Consider the following 12,011-nt stretch of genomic DNA (forward strand, 5'->3'; position numbering starts at 1 on the left):
TTATTAAACTGTTTGTTTTTGTCCTGTTAATCTGTTGTTTTATTACAGGGAAGGGGGTCTCAGCCAAAAACCTAGAGAGGTAGAGGGAAAATTATTTTTCCTCCTCTATAAAGCCCTGATCCCCAGTACTTCCGAATATGACCTTATTTGAAAATGGGGCTGGTTGCAGACAGAACTAGTTAGGATGAGATCATACTGGAGTAGGGTGGGTCCCTAACCCGATGTGACTGGTGTCCTTATAAAAAGAGAAATGTGGAGATAGACATGCATGTGAACATGAAGCCAGAGATCAAGGTCATGCTTCTATACATCAAAGACTATGAAAGATTGCCAGCAAACCGTCAGAAGCTTAGGAGAGAGGCATGGAACAGATCCTCAGAGCCCTCAGAAGGAACCAACCCGGCCCACCCTTTTAATCTCACATTTCCAGCCTCCAGAACTGGGAAATGATAGATTTCTGTTGTTTTCACCACTCAGTTTGTGATTCTCAGTTAGAGAAACCTAGCAAACTAAGACCTATAAACTAGATATTAGGTCTAGAGGCCTGATCAGATTCAGGCTAAGCAGTTTTGGCAAGAATGCTATATGGCGGCCACTCTGCCCTTCATACTGCATCACATCGTATTGCACCACAAAGCCTCAGCCCACTTCACTGTAAGTGGTGTTCGGTGTGATCACCAGTTTGAAATCACAACACCCAGGCTAAGTTTTTCTCTTTGCAATTAAAAAGGAACTCGAAGGGTGATACTTAGGCACCACATAAGTATACTGCCTCCACCAGTCTGTTGCCCCGTTGTTTCAGCATTCCTTGATGATCCTTGCCTGAATGGATGATATTCTTGGAAAATGGCAAAATGACACTATTGTAGAAATTCGTTTGCAGTTGTTAGCTCGCACTCAAAACAATCAAAATGGTGACAAACTTAAGTCTTTCCTTAAAAGTCAGCGTAGATGCTTAACTCTTCCCTTTAGTTGCCAATTTTCAGAATAAAAGCGTTGGCAGAACAGTCATCACCAATCACTGCATCTTCGCTCTCATTTGTCATGATGGACTCATGATACTCATGGGTCATGATACTTTCTTGAGTCATCATAAGCAAAGACAGGCATTATTCTCCTTGATGCTCAGTTGTCCCAAATTTGGCCAGTTAGAGCCCCTTTTAAGCCAGCTCCTTTGTCCTTTTGACACAGCCCCACTGGTCATTTAGCACTTTCTTGTTCTTTAGCATAAGAAGCTTCAGCCTCGACTTATAGATTGACTGTTCCAATCGAGAAATAAGCCATTTCTCCAGGAAGCACTGTTTCCTTTTATTAGGGAATGGTATTTAGAAACCAAGATCTGGTTTCAGTGTAAGCTTATTGCTACTAGGATGTCATCACTTCTAGGCCAGAGCAGTGAACAGCATATGAAGCAGAAAGGCTGGCTTTGTGGGCAAGCTACCAGGACAGTCACACAGGCACTCATGCCCAGAAGAACCCTGTGTTCGAAATGTAATGCTCTGCAATCACGGTCTTGAAATTATTTGCAATTTTATTTTTATCTTTGTATTTGGTCAGTGGAGTCTGCTGTGATCATGGACTATGCACCAGGGGCTTGGAGCCTCAGTTCAGGCCTGGATCCCCAGGACAGGTTCCCAGGGCCCGCTCCCTTGCCTCCTGGTGCCCCCGGGCCCTGCCCAGCCTCCCCCTCTCCAGCCCTTCCCAGCAACCACTGTTGCCCTCCGTCCCCAGTGGGACCCTGGGTATGGGTGCAGGGACTGAGTGCAGCAGGTGCTTAATATAGCCCCTCATCCACCACCCATCCAGATCCCTCGTGTATCTGAGCCAAAAGGTCCCACTATGCTTAGAGGTCTCCCATTAGCAGTTGAGTTGGAGCCCATGGGAAGAGGAACTGTCTGGGTGCACATCACATCACGTTCGTCATGCCCCACTGTCACAGGGCAGGGCTCCTAAGAGCCTGGGATCATCTGTCCTTGCCTCCTGAGTGTCTCGTGCAAAGGGAGTCTACGGGGCCTCGCAAGACCTTTTCTTTTCCCTTCCCACTTCCTGAATCTGGTTTGTGTTTGCCTCTTCTGATCAGCTCAAGACAGTCTCCAGGACAAGTCACAAAATACAAATTGTGAAATTTCATGGAGTTCCCATCGTGGTGCAGTGGTTAACGAATCCGACTGGGAACCATGAGGATTTGGGTTCGATCCCTGGCCTTGCTCAGTGGGTTAAGGATCCGGCGTTGCCGTGAGCTGTGGTATAGGTCGCAGACGCAGCTCAGATCTGGCGTTGCTGTGGCTCTGGCGTAGGCTGGTGGCCACAGCTCCGATTCGACCCCTAGCCTGGGAACCTCCATGTGCCTCAGGATGTGGCCCTAGAAAAGGCAAAAAGACAAAAAAAATTGTGAAATTTCAGCTAGTCCACATTTACATTTGCTTTCAAAACTAACATTTCACAATATAAAGATGAAGGTTGGAGTTCCTGTCGTGGCGCAGTGGTTAACGAATCCGACTAGGAACCATGAGGTTGCGGGCTCGATCCCTGCCCTTGCTCAGTGGGTTAAAGGATCCGGTGTTGCCGTGAGCTGTGGTGTAGGTCGCAGATGAGGCTCGGATCCCGCGTGGCTGTGGCTCTGGCGTAAGCCGGCGGCTACAGCTCCGATTTGACCCCTAGCCTGGGAACCTCCATATGCCACGGGAGCGGCCCAAGAAATGGCAAAAAGACAAAAAGAAAAAAAGAAAAAAAAAGATGGTTAAAATTCATGTTGGCAACATAAAATTTTATTTTTTTCTCCACTTAGAACAATATTAAACAACAAATAAAAAACACCATGACAAATTGAGTGAGTGAGAGACTGTGGAAGAAAGGAAAAGGCTTTATGTCTTACTTTTTTTTTAATATATATATAAAATGATTTTTATTTTTTCCATTATAGCTGGTTTACAGTGTTCAGCCAATTTTCTACTATACAGCATCATGACCCTGTTACACTGGGAACTGTCTTACTTTTAATGGCACTTTATTCCTGCTTTTTCTTTTGTGTGTGTATGTTTGTTTGTTCTGTCTTTTGGGAGCCACACCAGCGTTTGTTCCCAGGCTAGGGATCGAATTGGAGCTGCAGCTGCCAGCCTACACCACAACCACAGAAATGCCAGATGCAAGCTGTGTCTGTGACCTACACCACAGCTCACCACAACGCCAGATCCTTAATCCACTGAGAGAGGCCTGGGAACAAACCTGCGTCCTCATGGATACTAGTCAGATTCATTTCCACTGAGCCACAACGGGAACTCCTATCCTGCTTTTGTTTGTTTGTTTGTTTGTTTTTTGTCTTTTGAGGGCCCCACCTGCGGCATATGGAGGTTCCCAATCTAGGGGTCTAATCATATCTGTTGCTGCCAGCCTACACCACAGCCACAGCAACACCAGATCCAAGTGGAGTCTGCGACTCATACCACAGCTCACAGCAACACTGGATCCTTAACCCACTGAGCGAGGCCAGGGATCAAACCCACAACCTCATGGTTCCTAGTCAGATTCATTTCCACTGCGCTACGATGGGAACTCCCTATCCTGCTTTTTGAACAAGTGGCCACACATTTTTTTCTTATAGTGGACCACAAAAATTATGTTGCTTGTCCTAAAAAAATATATGTGCATATATATAATGTGCTATATATATAAAACATATGTATAAGCATGAGATCATATTGATATATATGCCATATATTAAGCATGAGATCATATTGATATTTTCAATTCAAATTTAACATTATAAGGTTTTTTCAAAAGTTATTTTATACATGCATTTATTTTCTATTACACTGAAGATTTTGGTTTTGAATATAAACAATTACTTGCTTTATCTATAATACATACATATACCTACATACATTTCAAAATTTTAATACCAATGTTACCACTAACAATAAAACTACAAAGTAACATTTAAGATTCTTTTCACTTCTTTTTAAATTCAGTACTATGAACTTAGTATGTTCATAAGTTATTTGAAATAATTCTTGTCTCTGTGTGATTCCGTTACCTTTGATATTCAGTTAGGTATATTTGGTTGGTTTTTTTTTTCCTCTAATTTTAGGCTTTGCTCTGTCTTCCTTTTTATATAATTGCATTTTTGGGGGATGTTAATTTATATATTTTAAAAGTCAAGCTGTATAAAAAGGCATACTCAGAAAAATCCCTCTCTAATTCCTATTCTCTCCTCCTCAACCCCTCGCCAAGCTCTCTGTAGGTAACTATTTCTATTAGTTTCTGCTTATTCTTCCAGTATTGGGGGGGGAGCAAATATATACACACATTCTCGTTTCTCTCTTTTCATGTTCAAAAGATAAAACACTATATACACGTTCTGCATATCTTTTTAACGAAATAAGCCTTCATATCAGTTCATAGACATCATTTCATTCTTTTTATACAACCGTATAGTACTTATTATGAGGCTATATCTTCATTTATTCAATAGGTTCTGCACTGGTGGACACTTCAGAGTTCCAGTCTTCATTATTAAACATAATGCCACAATAAATACGCTTGTACAGTTATTATGTCATAATTATAGAGGCATACCAACCAGGTAAATTTCTAGACGTGAGATCACTAGGTCAATGGATCCATGTAATTTTCTTACATAAAGCCTAATTCCCCTCCTTGGGAATCGTACCGTGTGGCGTTCCCACTAGCAACATCTGAGACTGTTTCTTCACAGGCCCATCCACAGTGTGTTTTGTCAAACTTGGGGGTTTGGACCAATGTGATTTTGGTAAAATGCTATCAGTGTAATTTTAATTGGTGTTTCTGTTATTGTGAGTGAAAGTAAGCATCTTTTCAAATGTCCATTTGCATTTCTCTGTGAACTCTGCCATTTGTCAATTTTTCTATCAAGATATTCGTCTTTTTCTTTTTCACTGTTAAGAGCTCCTTGTTTATTAGGAAGACTAACAACCTTTCATCTGTCATATAATGTCAAATATTTTCTCCAGGTTTGTCCTTTTACTTTTGATTATGTGTTTTTATTTTTATTTTTTGATTATGTGTTTTTAATGTAAGTAAGTGTATTCATCATTTATTGACTGATTCTAAATGTTGAGTCATAGTTTGAAAAGCTTTCTCTACTACCTTATACGAAAGAAATACAAGGAACTTCTGGTTTGGGCCAAGATGGAGTGCCCCATTCTTCCTCGGGCCTTCCCCTTACAACTAAGAAACCCCGGATATAATTCAACAAACAAATATAGGGAGACTCTGAAAGGCAGAAAGAAAACAGACTTCCTAGGGACCTCGAACACAACACCACGAGGGAGTTGCCTGGGTTTCCTTATTGCCTCCCTTATGTCCCAGACAGGGCCCTGCGGAAACCTCTAACTGAGACCTGCCATCAGGCAAAGACAAAAGAAAAAGCTTCTAGAAAAGCTCGATAACCCTAGTCAAAGGACCAGGAAAAGGATGGCATAACAACAGAAAATATTTTTGGCAATACCAGTCCTACTCCAACCAACCAGCACAAAAAAGCACCTCCCCCTATGTGGGATCTTCCAAGCTGCGCTGGCAGAAGCAGGTGGTGCTTCAGTTCCCCTGCAGGGGTACTGATGGGGCTGAGCAGAGAGCTGAGCTTCTATCTCTGTGCAAGGAAGCAGGCAGTGCTCTGATTCCCTGATAGGGTAGTGCCAGCAGATCCAGCAGTGAGCTGAGCCTCCATCCCCAGCGGGTATGGGGGAAACGATGCAGAGAGAAACGAGGCTAATCAGTACTCTGATCTCCCCCCAGCCCAAGTGTTAGCAGGGCCCAGCAGTGGGGAGCTAAGTATTCACCCCCCATTTGGTATCAATGACACTGGACAAGGTGGTGGTGCTAGTACGGGTCTAGTCAATGCCACACTATCCACTCTTCTCCTGCTTCTTGTGTCAGCATGGTCCAGTAGGAAGCTGAATCTCCACACCAACCCAGTAGCAACCAGACTGAATAAGGTGCTGGTTATTCAGGCACTCCTCTTCTCCCCCACTCGCCATCAGCAGGTCCCAGTGGAAAAGTGGGCTTCTGGCACCACCCAACATTAATGATGAGGCAGAATGAGGTAGTGAGAGGTGAGCTAATCCAAACTTCTCTTCCTCTCTCCCCTCGTATCAGCGGGACCCAGTCAAGAGATGAAGCTTCATCTACCCCCACCCCTCCGCCAAGGCATCAACAAAGCAGAAGGAAGTGGTGAGAGGTGGGGTTTCTTGGCGTTCCACTTTCCCTTTCCCCTCCCTGTATGTCTGAGGGGCTGAACACAAAGCCAAGTTATTGCCCCTACCCTGTAGCAAAAAAGGAGTGTGTCAACCCTCAGCTTTCCCCCTCGCTGATGTCAGTGGGGACCAGTGGGGTGCTGAGCTTCCATCCACACTAGGAGGCAGTGAGACATCATGAGTCAGTGCCCTGTTTTCACTGGGAAGGTGTCAGTGGAGCCAAGGGGGGAGCTGAACTTCCACACCACACGTCCATAATAGAGCAGTGGGAGTCACTGCTTACTTTTGCTGGGGTAGTATCATCATGGACCAGAGGGAAGCAGAACAGATGCACCACTCAGCCCTCCTTCTACTCAACAACCAGAGGACTGCCTGTTTAAAAAAAAAAAAAAAGGAATTAATAGGATCCAGAATCTACTGTTATAATATCCAAAATGTTCAGGATATAATCAAAAAGTCACTCATCATACCCAGAACCAGGAAAATCACAACATGAATGAGAACAGACAATCCACAGACACTAACATGGAGATGAATCAGATGATGGAATTGTCTGACAAGAATTTTAAGGCACCCATCATAAAGATGCTTCAACAGGCAATTTACAAGTTGTCTTCAAACAAATGAAAAAATATAGAAAATCTCAGCAAAGAAATACAAGTTATATGAGAGAACCAAACAGAGATTATAGAACTGAAAAATACAATAATAAAAAGAGTAGAGATAACAAAAGATAAAATTCTGGGAATTTGAGTATACATCAATGGAATCTCCCCATCTGAACACAGGAGAAAAAAATTAACCATCTCAGGGACTGATGGGATTTAAAAAAAAAAAAGATCTAACATTTGTATCATGGGATAGCAGAAGAGAGAGAGAAAATAGAACTGAAAATATTTTTGAGGGAATAATGGCTGAAAACTTCCCATATGTGGTAAATTCAAGAAGATTGAAGAAACTGACTGAACCCCAAACAGGAGACACCTAACAAAATCAATGTCAAGACACGAGACTTCTGAAGAATTTTGAAAACCAAAAAGAAAAAAAAAAAATCATGACAGCAGCCAGAGCGAAATAATGTATTACTTATAGTAGAATACTGATTTGAATCACAGGGTATTTCTCAAATGAAAGCATGGAGGCCAGCAGGAAGCAGCACAACATTTTTCAAGTGCTGGAAGAAAAGACCTGTCAATTTCACAATTCAATATCAAGTGAAAAGATCATTCAGGAATGAAGAGGAAGTAAAGGCATTCTTAGTCAAAGGAAACGAAGAAAATTTGTTACTAGCCAGCCTACCCTTAAAGAATGGCTGGCTAAAGGAGGCTCTCTAAATAGCAAAGATGATAAGAAAAGAAGGCTTGGAAATTCAAAAAGGAGAGAAGAACATTGGAATGGTTAAAAACGAGAAATTAGAAAGAGCAAAATAAACCCAAAGGAAGCAGGAGAAGGGAAATAATGAAGATACCAGCAGAAATCAATGAAATTAAAAACAGGTACACAAGACAGAAAATCAATGAAACAAAGTTCTTAGGAAATCGATAAAACTGATAAAGCTTTAGCAAGACTGACAAAGATAAAGAAGAGGGAAGCCACATATCATCAATATAAGAAATAAAACACAGGACATCATTTCAGATCCTGAAGCCATTGAAAGGATAATAAGGGAATACTATGAACTATATGCTCATAAATTTGAAAACTTGAAAGTGGACCAGTTCCTCCAACTCCACCAACTACCACAGTCAACCTCAATAAAATAGGCAACCCGAATAGTCCTATAAGCAGTGAAAAAAATGAATTTGTAATTAAAAAGCTCCTGAATGGTTTCATTGGAGAATTCTACCAAATGTATAAAAAGAATGAACACCAATTTTACAGTCTTTTCCAGAAAATCACAGAGATGGGAATACTTTCCAACTCATTGTATGATGCTAATATTACCCAGATACCCAAACCAAAGACAGTACAAAAAAAAAAATAAAAACTATAGAACAATATCTCTCATGAAGTTAAACACAAAAAAATCCTAAATAAATTATTAGCAAAACTAATCCAGCAATATAGGAAACTAATTATACACTACAACCAAGTGGGATTTATTCTTAGTATCAAAAGCTGGTTCAACGTTTGAATACCAGAATAGCCATAATAAAAAATAGTACAAACACCTAATGTTTGCAAAGATATGGAGAAACTGGATCACTCATACGTTGCTAGTGGGACTGGAAAAATGGTACAGCTACTCTAATAAAGAGTGCAGTACTTTCTCAGAAAAGTAAACATGGCTTACCATACAACCCAGCTATTATTGTATGGCTCTTTGGCATAAATCTCAAGTGCACTATTTGGCATAATTCTCAAAGAAATGAACACTTGCGTTCACACAAAAATCTATGCAAGATGTTCATATAAGTTTTATTAGTAATAGCCTAAAATTGGCAGTAACCCAGATGTCCTTCAATGGGTGACTAGTTAAACAAACTGAGATACATCCATACCAATGGAATACCACTTAGCAATAAAAGGGAACAAACTCTTGATACAGAAACAGCTTGGATAGCTCTCAAGGGAATTAGGCTGAGAGAGAAAAGCCAATCCCAAAAGGTCACATACGACATGACTCTACCCATATAACATTCTGGAAATTACAAAATTATAGAAATGGAGACCAGGTTAATAGTTGCCATAGGTCAGGGACAAGGGAGGAGAGTGTGACTATAAAAGACAACAGGAGAGGCCCCTGTGAGGAGGCAGCTGTTTTGTATCTTGACTGTATCAATGTCAATCAATATCTTGGTTGTGACATTGTCCTATAGGGTGTTAATCTGCTCAGGTCTCCATAACAAAATACCATAGACTGGTGGCTTAAGTAACATTTATTTCTCATAGTTCTGAAGGCCATGAAGTCAAAAATCAAGGTCCTGACAGATTCAGTTCCTTGTAAAGGCTCTTCCTTGCTTATGAATTGTCAGCTCCTTGCTATATCCTCCATGGCCAAGACAGAAAACTCTGGGGTCACTTCCTCTTCTTATAAGGGGACCACACTCTCATAATCTCCTCTAAAGCGAATGAACTCACAAAGGCCCTATCTCCAAATACCATCACATTAGGGGTTAGGCCTTCAACATATGATTTTTGGGAGGGACACAGTCCGTAACAAGGTCGTTTTTTTTATTATCGTGATGAAATATACATACTCTGAAGTTTGCCATTTTGACCATTTTTCAACAGTACAATGCAGTGGCATTAAGCATATTTGCAATGTGATATAACTATCACTGCTATCTATTTTCCGAACTTTTCCACCACTCAAAAAAAAAGCAAACAAAACAAACAAACAACTCTATAATCATTAAATAATAACCCCCCATTGGCCCTCTGAGCCCCTGGCAACCTCTATTCTACTTTCTGTCTCTATAAATCTACCTGTTTGTACTATCGTTTTGCAAGATGTTAACCCTGAAGGGAGACTAAGTAAAGGATATGCAAGATCTCTCTGTATTATTATCTCAAAAAATAAATTTATTCATGTTTTTGCCTATTATTTGTATGGGTTTTATTATTATTATTATTAAAATATCTGATGCAGGAGTTCTCTTGCAGTGCAGCGGGTTAAGGATCCAGCATTGTCACCGTAGCGGCTTAGGTCAGTGCCGCGGCATAGGTTTGATCCCTGGCCCAGGAACTTCCCGCATGCCATGGCTGTGACCAACAAAAATATCTCTAATCCATTTACTAATTAACCTCAGTCTCTTGAACTGATGCTGCTATGACAACCATGTGACCACTACTCCTCTGCCCTCGTCAAACCTTTTTACATTGGATCAAATGATTTTGGTCTTTCCAGCTTCTCTCATTCCCACCTTCTACCTCTTAACCATTTTAGTTAATGTTCCAGAAGACAATATGCCTTTGAAGGAAAGAGAGAAATTGGAACAGCCACAAAATGAATATATAACACTAATAACTACAGTGACAACAGCAGGAACAATAAGTAATGATTTATTGACTACTAGGAATTCTAGATAATTATAGCCATCACTTGGTATCATCAGGAGATTGTTTCCAAGACCTCCTGGCCCAGAGGAGGTCTGTGAATACCAAAGTCTGTGGATTCTCAAGTCTCTTATATAAAATGTCATGGCATAATATTTGCATATAACCTATGTACGTCTTCCTGTATACTTTGGGTCATCTCTGATTACTTATAATACAACGTAAATGCTATGTAACTAGTTGCCAGCATGCAGAAAATTCAAGTTTTGCTTTTTGAAACTTTCTGGAATTTTTTTTTTACAAATACTTCTTACGCACGTTTAGTTGAATCTGCGGGTGCCGAAACTGTGAATACAGAGAGCCAACTGTGTATCATTTAATCTTTATATCAACATTGTAGGAATAGTATTATTAGTCCAATTTTATATATGAGGAAATTTAATCTTAGAAAGGTTAACTAAGCCAAAATCACACCTTTATTAAAATGATGGAGCGGCTATAAGAATGCAGGTACATTTGGCGCAAGAGCTTATGGGCTTTCCTTTGTGAAGCACTGAATTGAATCCAGGAACTCTCATTTGGAAAACAACAGGACATTCAGGTGTCCCAGGTTCCAGAAATGGAATATCAAACTCTAGCCCCGTGTTAGTATGCTAGGGCTTCCATAACAAAATGCGGCTCAGATCCTGAGTTGCTGTGACTGTGGCTGGCAGCCGTAGCTCCGTTTAGACCCCAGCCTGGGAACTTCCATATGCCGCGAGTGTGGCTCTCAAAAATAAATAAGTAAATAAAAATTTGTAAATACATTTTGCACCATGGCTCAATACATGCATATTTATTTTTATAAAACCAGACAAGATTCAGCAATTAATTCTGATCTTACTATGTGCAATGTATTCTGACATTTTCTATTCTGTTCTGTTCTTTTATTCTGTTCTTGTGAATTGAAAGACTGCTAGTTGCCCCATACTGAATTGATTTTAGGAACTACTCTTTACGACCTGCTGTTTGAAAATCAATGTTCTAATTTGTGCTGTCAGCTGTGACTGTCCAATTTTTTCGTTCATTCTACCACTGCTCTTAAAGCCCGGATCCCACTCTCTGATGGCCCCATACATGTATTGGATCAATTGGGTTTTGGTTTTTTCAAAGCCTTGATCCACTCATTCATTAGTTTCAATTCGTTAATTCCTTCATTTCTATTAACTGCCCAGCAAACTGTGGCGCCATTTCGTCTCTAACAAATAGAAAATTGCCATCTAATGGTAGAAGGGAGACAGTGCAGGCTGACATTTAGCATCTTTCCTCTCTCCTTTTCTTTTCTTTTTTTTTTTTTTTTTTTTTCCTTCTCTGCTCTCCCCCATTCTCCCTCTCTGATACAATTTTCACAAGTGCTTAGCAGCATCTTAGCAGGGGCTGAAAAATCTTCCTGAAGCGATACTGCATTCTGTAAATTTAGCTACGCCTTTCATAGAATTTTGAAGATCTGGGTGCTAGATACAGCTCTATCCTATACTAGCTGTGTGGCCTTGAACATGCTACTTTACCTCTCTGAGTCTCCGTTATCTTAACCACAAAATGACATGATAAAATATGCCCTAAACAACTTCATTGAGTTGTCCTGCAGTTCAACAAGGAAAATACAGCCTGTTTCTGCCCCTCCCCTGTCTACCCTCAACTCACCAACTAGATTCTGTTAAAACTAAGTCAGTTCATGTTACTCCCTGCTCAAAACCATCAACCAGATATATGCCCAAGCGTGGGATTGCTGGGTCCCATGGT

This window comes from Sus scrofa, chromosome X (assembly GCF_054392235.1).
Source record: "Sus scrofa isolate SSC_HxYL_T2T_F1_AM1 chromosome X, Sscrofa_HxYL_maternal_Yorkshire_Landrace_v2.0, whole genome shotgun sequence".
In the NCBI taxonomy this organism is placed as follows: domain Eukaryota; kingdom Metazoa; phylum Chordata; class Mammalia; order Artiodactyla; family Suidae; genus Sus; species Sus scrofa.